The sequence below is a fragment of the Dendropsophus ebraccatus genome, chromosome 1 (assembly GCF_027789765.1).
Source record: "Dendropsophus ebraccatus isolate aDenEbr1 chromosome 1, aDenEbr1.pat, whole genome shotgun sequence".
NCBI classification, from domain to species: Eukaryota; Metazoa; Chordata; class Amphibia; order Anura; family Hylidae; genus Dendropsophus; species Dendropsophus ebraccatus.
The window spans coordinates 94,605,519-94,614,963 of NC_091454.1; positions in this window are offsets into that span (position 1 = coordinate 94,605,519).

Here is a 9,445-nt window from a genome sequence, read left to right on the forward strand (position 1 = left end):
ATTGCCATTGTAAAGTATTTACTAAGGCCCTAGGTACTCTAGTGTTTTTTTTTTTTTTTTTTTTTTCATTTTGTTATTCAGATTGCTCATTCCATTGGAAATCAGTTCACACAGTGCACTTCTGAACTCTGACAACCCCATTGACCAATCCCTTGTTAGGCTCTATTCACACTTTGTGACTGTGTCTGTAATGGTAAGTTTCAGTAAAAATGGAAACCTGATTGCCCTGCTATAAGGGACCAGGGGCAGATGAAATCTGTCATTGATTCTGATAAATGGATGCTATGGTTCTATGGCAGTCTAGCATAGTTTCTGAATGCTTCAGTCATACAGTTTATGAAACGCCAATTTTCTATAAACTGATGGATATGTTTACAATTTTTACACAACATTTTTGCGGCAAGGTATGGCATGCATTGCTGATGTATTGTGTATGGGCAACTCTACTTATATCACTAATCAGAAGACAATGAATTGATCATGATCTGACATTTGGGCTCCTCCCTATCTATAAAATAGAAAGTTTTTAACACTTAGGCCTAATTGCCACGTTCCATTTTTCACAGAGATGGAAGGCCTGCAGTGTAATCATGGCAAGATGTTTCATTACAGTGCCACACATATTCATACAATTTCCCCACTCCCAACATCATATTGGAGATGCTGCCGGTTGCTATGTGGGAAGGGGGGGGGGGTGTCTTTCCACATCACTTTCATATTTGAAACATGGAATGACCCAGCCTGAAAAACCTTTAATGATCAGGTCATTTTTAAATTTCCATCTCCCTGTGTTTCAGGAGCCAAAACTTTATTGATTGTTTTTATTGGTACGATTCTATGTGGCCCTTTTTATGCAGCAGACCTTTTTTCCCCAAGGAGGAAAAAAACATTGACAATTTATTGTTGTATTTCTGTTTTTAACAAAGCTTAAAAACCCAGACATAGCCCAATAGAAATGTTTAAATAGTGGTTCTTTATAAAAAAAAAAATCTTTTTAGAATGCAGACCCAATAAACATCTAGCACCGATGAACCCTGTCACTTTTGGTCATGAAGCCCATGGTCAGCCAGGAAATGCAGTCATAACGGGTGCAGAAAGTCAGAAACTGGTGCTAGTATGTAGGGAATCCTGGATGTGGCCAGCATAATTTGCAGAGAGAAATTGTATAGTTAGAGATGAGTGAACTTGCCAAAAGTTCAGGTTTTCACAAACTGAAACAGTTGGCTACATCTACCTACTCCATGCAGTGGGATTTAAATTCCAAGGATTGTCTGGAGAACATGGCTAGAGCTGGATTCAAATGCTGATCGTTCGGGTTTTACTGGTTTAGAGGGAAGTGAAAAGGAAAGTGCTTCATTGGATCACATACAAGATTGTACCAAAGAATATCATTGTTTTTATACTGTGCTTCCAGGATCCTTCTGGAATGAAACTTTGCTCCCTCCTTTGTGTGCACTCTGATTTTGTAAGTCCCCTCATGGGGTTAAAAACTTAAGTGGCTATTTAATGAAATGAAGAGGCTACTTTACAAGATGGCATTATTCCTAGAAAAGTGGCACTTGACTGGACTGCTTCAAATACAATACTGAGTAGGGGCATTTTAACTTTGGTTTTAAACACAGTGTAGCCAAAACTACTTTTTTTGGACTGAATTAGAAACAGTTTGGAAGACTGATTCCACCTGGTCCATCCAGATTGCTGGTATATTATTTCCTTTTTTTTCTTATCTTAGGCTAAATATATTGTTGTTTTTTTTTTGCTAACATGCTGCTTCTGATCTACAATGTAAAAGTACCTACTTAAACTTGTCACTGGTCTACTAGAAACTGTCAGCATTGATATCCTTTCTTCTAAAACATAAACTAGTGGGTGTGCTTTACAGTCTGAGGGTTTATAGACAGCTATAGCTGGCATAGAATACTATGTTTCAGCTCTTTACTATTTTGTAGAAATTTTGCTTTAATCCACCACTATGTTGCGGGGCCCTTAAGTGCCGCTGACTTCAGAAGCAGACAGCCACCTCTAATACCCTAAACAGTGCGGGCTATTAATTGTTTAAAGAAAATCTGTCAGCACCCGGGCCCTACTTGAGGTGCTGACAGTGTGCTGTAAATAGTAGTCCCCTAGTGACCATGTTGCCTTTTGGTAATTTGTTCATGGAGTGGATTTTATGCAATTTGAGGAGTACTGAAGAGTCAAACAGCACTCTGTCATGTCTCACCGCTTCTATCTCCTCTAGTGTTGTCACGATACCAGAATTTTGAGTTCGATACCAATACCAACTTTTTTTTTTCAATGCTCGATACCAATTCGATACTGAATAAATTACATAAAAAACCCTCACAAGAATAGAAATTGAAACACTAGCTAGCTGGGGATGATGGGAGTTGTAGTCATGTAACACACACCAGCTATCAAGGGGATGGTGGGGGCTGTAGTCATGTAACACACACAGTTCAGCTACCAGGAGGATGGTGGGGGCTGTAGTCATGTAACACACTTCAGCTACCAGGAGGATGGTGGGGGCTGTAGTCATGTAACACACACTTCAGCTATCAAGGGGATGGTGGGGGCTGTAGTCATGTAACACACACTTCAGCTATCAAGGGGATGGTGGGGGCTGTAGTCATGTAACACACACTTCAGCTATCAAGGGGATGGTGGGGGCTGTAGTCATGTAACACACACTTCAGCTACCAGGGGGATGCTGGGGGCTGTAGTCATGTAACACACACTTCAGCTACCAGGAGGATGGTGGGGGCTGTAGTCATGTAACACACACTTCAGCTACCAGGAGGATGGTGGGGGCTGTAGTCATGTAACACACACAGTTCAGCTACCAGGAGGATGGTGGGGTTTGTAGTCATGTAACACACACTTCAGCTACCAGGGGGATGGTGGGGGCTGTAGTCATGTAACACACTTCAGCTACCAGGGGGATGGTGGGGGCTGTAGTCATGTAACACACACTTCAGCTATCAAGGGGATGGTGGGGGCTGTAGTCATGTAACACACACTTCAGCTATCAAGGGGATGGTGGGGGCTGTAGTCATGTAACACACACTTCAGCTATCAAGGGGATGGTGGGGGCTGTAGTCATGTAACACACACTTCAGCTACCAGGGGGATGCTGGGGGCTGTAGTCATGTAACACACACTTCAGCTATCAAGGGGATGGTGGGGGCTGTAGTCATGTAACACACACTTCAGCTATTGGGATGATGAGGGCTGTAGTCATGTAACACACACTTCAGCTACCAGGGGGATGGTGGGGGCTGTAGTCATGTAACACACTTCAGCTACCAGGAGGATGGTGGGGGCTGTAGTCATGTAACACACACCAGCTACCAGGAGGATGGTGGGGGCTGTAGTCATGTAACACACTTCAGCTACCAGGAGGATGGTGGGGGCTGTAGTCATGTAACACACTTCAGCTACCAGGAGGATGGTGGGGGCTGTAGTCATGTAACACACTTCAGCTACCAGGAGGATGGTGGGGGCTGTAGTCATGTAACACACTTCAGCTACCAGGAGGATGGTGGGGGCTGTAGTCATGTAACACACTTCAGCTACCAGGAGGATGGTGGGGGCTGTAGTCATGTAACACACACCAGCTATCAAGGGGATGGTGGGGGCTGTAGTCATGTAACACACACCAGCTATCAAGGGGATGGTGGGGGCTGTAGTCATGTAACACACACCAGCTATCAAGGGGATGGTGGGGGCTGTAGTCATGTAACACAAACTTCAGCTATTGGGATGATGAGGGTTGTAGTTGGCTTGGTGACCAGGATCTGGGCGGCAGGGTAATCTGCAGGTTACAGCCCCCCTCCCCCATCAGAGCACGGCCGACCTCCTGGTCATCCCCCACTGATGTCTGCCCGGGAGTTATCTGAGGGCCCTGGCCGCTCCTCCTCACAGTCCTGCGGCCCCCACCTCACAGTGCAGCCAGATGAAGTGGCCGCATCTCCTCTGTCCTCCTCTCCCCGACACCCGCTCTCCCTCTTCAGCCTCCTCACCTCCTCTCCCTTCTCCTCCGTCCTCCTCTCTCCCGGACCGCCCGCTCTCCCTCTTCAGCCTCCTCACCTCCAGCCTTCTCCTCCGTCCTCCTCTCCCCGACCCCCGCTCTTCGTCTTCAGCTTCTTCACCTCCAGCCTTCTCTGTCCTCCTCTCCCGGACGTCCCGCTCTCCTGCGTGCAGCTCCACATGCCACATAAATCATCTCCCTGATAACAGAGTCTGGCTGAGCCGGACCCTATTATCAGAGAGACATCGGCAGCAGGGGGTCTGCTACACACAGTAGCCGACCCCTGCTGCATACGGAGCGGCTCAGGAGGGGTTAATGCCGCTGTCAGTGTGACAGCGGCATCTACAGAGTTACACAGCCGGCACTAGCAATTGCTATGTGCCGGCTATTTGAAATTGGCGCCGCCGGGAACGGAGGGAGAGAGAGCGCGGAGGAAGTGACAGGTGGGAGCAGGGGGTGGCACACAGAGAACACGGCCGGCGCTCAGATAGCCGCCGGCCGTGTTCTCTGCTCTATACTTTGTTAAACTGCGCTATAATGCTAATTAACAAAGTTTCGATACCAGGAAATCCTGGTATCGAACCGTTTTTTTTGCCCGAAATATCGATAGTAGTATCGATATTTCGGTGCATCGTGCATCCCTAATCTCCTCCCTCTTCTTTGTAAATAATCTCTGCTGTCCAACCTCCTACTCACTTGCTCTGTCTACAGAGGACTGATCTGCAATCAGATATTATTGCATCTCCTAGTTGGGACTGTGTTCTTGGGGTAAATCAAATGTGTAGAGATCAACAGCAGTTTCTTTTTTTCTGAAGTGAAATAGTTATTTTTTTTCTCATCATTGTTTAATTTTTGAAAATGCAAAGCGTTCCCAATCAGGTCAAAATCAGTTTCAAAATTCAGTTTTCTTATACAATGACGCCATACAATAACTGTTATCATTTCAATCAGCGGAATTGAACCTATGCAAAAAACCATTGTTACAGGTGAAGTCCGGCGAAAATCTTTATTAAAGTATTGTATTGCCCCCCAAAAGTTGTACAAATCACCAATATACACTTATTACAGGAAATGTTTATAAAGTGCTTTTTCCCTGCACTTACTACTGCATCAAGGCTTCACTTCCTGGATAACATGGTGAAGTCACTTCCTGGATCATCCTCTCCAGCAGCCACAGCCTGCATAGCTCTGGGAGTCGGGTCGTGAAATCACCATTTTATCCAGGAAGTGAAGCCTTGATGCAGTAGTAAGTGCAGGGAAAAAAGCACTTTGTGTATTTCCCGTAATAAGTGTATATTGGTGATTTGTATAACTTTTGGGGGGCAATACAATACTTTCATAAAATTTTTTGCCGTGCTTCTCCTTTAATCCCTGAATAGGTGATTTACCCCTAGGCCACGGCTCCAACACAGTTCTGATAATTCCTCTCTAGACAATTTTTGTCTTAAAAATACGCTTAGGGACACTTGCTGACAGTGTGCGTCAGAGGGTGGAGGAAGAAGTGGGGAAGCCTCCCAGAGTGTGGCACAAAGGTTGAGCCACAACTCCTCTTTGACTCTTAATTACAGTAGGAGACATGAGATTGCACATAATCCACTCCACGGAGCTTAAAGGGAAATTCTAGATAAGGAAAACTTTTAAAAGTTATATAGATTTGTCTATAGAATGTATTACCATATCTGTGCGGTTCTGCCACACTGGTAGCTGATAAAATTCCAGAAAGTAAAGAAAAATGGCCTCTGTGCCAATCCACTTTGTCTTCTGCTCCCTCTGCTCTCCCACCTTGGAAGACAAAGATTCCATGCCTCTGTCTCATATTGAGTGTACAACTGCTCAACCAGCAAGTACAGCCACAAAATACAGAACGAAGACCTCCAAAACAAATAGATTTTATGGTAGTTACAAAACAATGCTATATGCTTCTGCAGCAGGTTTATTTATTTTTTTAATCTCTACCTAGAGTTCCCCTTTAAGGTGTTCCTGACTTGACTGGTGCTGCCTAGATCAGTGGTGCAATCCACTCTTCGCCCTGGAAGTTTATCTATTCAGGGCTATGAACACGCTAAGACCATAATGTGCGTGACCCCTATTGGATTAAAATGGTACATGTCTAATCTTGGATATCTTCTTTTAATACTGTAAATGCATGTCATTGGTGGTATCGGGGATAAATATAGTCATGTATCTTCTAGCTACATGACTACAGGGTGTTGTCATGCCAGTCAGGGACCTGTATTAGGGCTTTGTAGTTTCTGACCAATCTATTGCTACAGCCAAGCTGTAGTAGTAGTGTCGATTTGATGGGTCAGTGTAGTGCTATAGCATTCCATTAATCTCTATAAGAGTAACCAAGCAGTTGCTTATAGAAGTTTTCTATGGGGACTAAAAAAATTATGTTGAAGTGTTTAAAAAAAAAAAAAAAAAAGTTTTTAAAAATATAAATCATGTCCCGAATCAAAAAAAGCAAAAAAAAAAAAGCAACATACAGTATTTGGTTTTGCATGCAAAATTGTCCAGACTATTAAAATAACATTATTGATCCCACATGGTAAGCAGCGTATATAGAAAAAAAACATTCCTCTATACAACTTACTAGAAAATGGTAAAAACATATATTTAGGTTTGTCTCTTCCTGGTGAATTATGAAAATATTCTAATATAAAATTGTTTTTGAGGCAAACACAGGAGTTTTGTAGCCACTTTGGCTGAAAAAAACAAACAAACCTGCATCACAAACAGCATGCCTGAATTTTGTCAAAAAACTTGCTTCCAAACATTAGACAAATCATTGATTGTTTCACTGGATGAGAATATATTTACTGCCCTCCTTTCAATAAAATGTGATGTTCTGTGTTTCTGCATCAGTTAAACTGAAATGTAAATCTAGTATATGCGTCATAATGTGAGATGCCAAGCTGAATGTAGCTGCAGGTAAGTCTGTGAACAGTTTGAGTAACGGACATTTCAGAAAAATACCCTCTGTGCATTATGTTCTGTTCACTAACCCCTTATTATCCTAAACCACCTTGCAATCTGCTTTTGCCACTACTGAAATTATGAGCAGCAATATGCCATCTCTATTGTTGTGGTTTCTAAACAGAATCTAAATAGTGCTGAAAAAAAAAAGCTTTTGAGATTTTCTGATGCATGGTTATTAAGCAGCTTCTTGACTACATATAAAAATAGCCTGAAAAATCACAAACCACAACAACTAAACATGCCTATCACAAAGGAAAAGAAATTAGCATCAAATCCTGGATTTTATTATACTAAAAATCCATTTAATTCAGTGCCTAGAATTGCTGGGTTTCTCTGTAACAAACACATTTAGAGATATACTGATCTTGCATCATGTAATAATAATGAAAGTTATTTGTATAGCACCAACATATTCCATAGTGTTTTAAACACTAATAATCTAAAGAGGAAGAGTCCGGATCCTGCAATCTATGTAACCTTCTCCTCAATTATAACAAAAAAATGCATGCTCAGCTGATTCAAGGCAGCATGTTGATGGTAGTGCTTACAGTGTATAGCTATCAGCTTTATGGAATTTTAAGGTGAGAATGATTGAAGGTTCCATGCCTGGATCATTATTGGAGGCACTGGAGTCACCAATATAGTTTTGGAGTGACAAATCTGATATCACCGACAGCATAAACAACTTACAGTTACAACTCCCCGTTTTTACAAAAAAAACCCCAGTGTGACAGGCCAAATATACGAATTGATGGTTATTGGTCATTTGTATTAATTGATATGGCTGACAAAAGAGGCAAATGATCTGAAAGTTTGGACTTGTAATTAGCCTAACACCTATCCAGTTAAGGCTATGTTCACACTACGTAAAAGTACGGCCGTTGTTGCCATTGTATACGCTCCAGCCGGGATCCCGTGTCATTTTTTTGCGGCTGCAATTCAATGAATTGCGGCCGTCGGAAACTCTGTCAGTTCACACAGTGAAGCGAGCGGCTCCGGCCTCCTGCTTCAGGGTAAGCCTGATCAGCTTCCGTAGCTGTGACACCAGGAGGCTTTGGGGAAGCCCCCTGATGTCACAGCTCCATCGAGGCTGTGCGATCTCACCACACAGCCCTGATGGGGGACTATAGGTGCTGCGATCACACTAATCACAGCACCTATAGGGTTAACGGTGGGTGCCCGGCTATCGCTGACAGCCGGGCCCCCCTGCGGGTGACATGGGTGCAGCTCCTGCGCCCGTGTCATCCCTGTGACTTGCCAGCACGTCCATCTGCCAGAACGGTGTGCAGATTTGGAAGTGCCGGTACATCCATCTGTGGGAAGGGGTTAATAAAAACAATAGGGCTGTAGGGTAGTTGTTTGCACAGTGGTTGTCCATTAAGGATTACTACAATACTTTTGAGCAAGTGCTAAATAAGTCCTCATAAGTGGCAATATGTTGTAATCATCAGGAGGATTATCTTGCTAAATACACATTGTATCAGTATAGTAATGCAAAGATTTAAACAGTTTCTTAGCTCCCAGCATCATAATAAATCATGATGTAGGGAGTTCCACATTTCTGTCTGTAGCACATCTTCCTGTTATTATGAAACGTGTAAATTCGCCTTTAGTCCCAAAAGAGGTGAGTCAGTTTAATGTTAAGGCCCCCATGTGGCATGGGTCACTCTACCATGGTAAATGGATAACATAATTTGATAAAAAATGTGTGCTTAGAGATTCAGTTTTACACCTATAGTAAATATAGCAGTAATACAGTAGTTTGTGTTGCTATAGGTTTCTTTGTGTGTTTGCATTTGTGTAGCTGTCAGGGCAGCATGCATCTGTGCAATTAGCATTAATTCTGCTTGGAGGTGCTGAAGAAGTTCAATGATTTGCCCATAACCAACCAATCTGGTCACCTATTCTCTTACACAAAAAAGTACACATGGAAAATGCTTTTTCTGGTGACAGTCCTGCTCACATAAATACTTCTCTTCAATTAAAACAAAAAGAAACAATTCAACCTCTTTTTTTTTTTTTTTCCTGTGAAAATTAAGCTTGAAATGTATGTGAATAATAAATGGCCTTGAACATTCTGTAAATGTTGATTAATGTTGTGTAATGTATAATTGAAACATGAAAAAATATGACTTGGGAGAAAAAAGCAAAATGGATGGCTTTAAAGAGTTTCTCTTATTTTATTCAAAATTAATTAAGAGCCCATGTCATCTCTGTAAGTATGAAAGTAGATGTTAATATAATTCCTGAATTTAATTAACTTATAACATCAGGAATGGCAAAAATGAAAAAGAAAATTATACACATAATGAGAGTGATAGTATACTATGATGAATCAATCTGCATTAGATTTTTTTTGTACTTGCATTGGAATGTTTCAGTCTTTATAAATATTGAAAACTTGAGCATGTGGACATCATAGAGGAGGTTTCTCTGTCT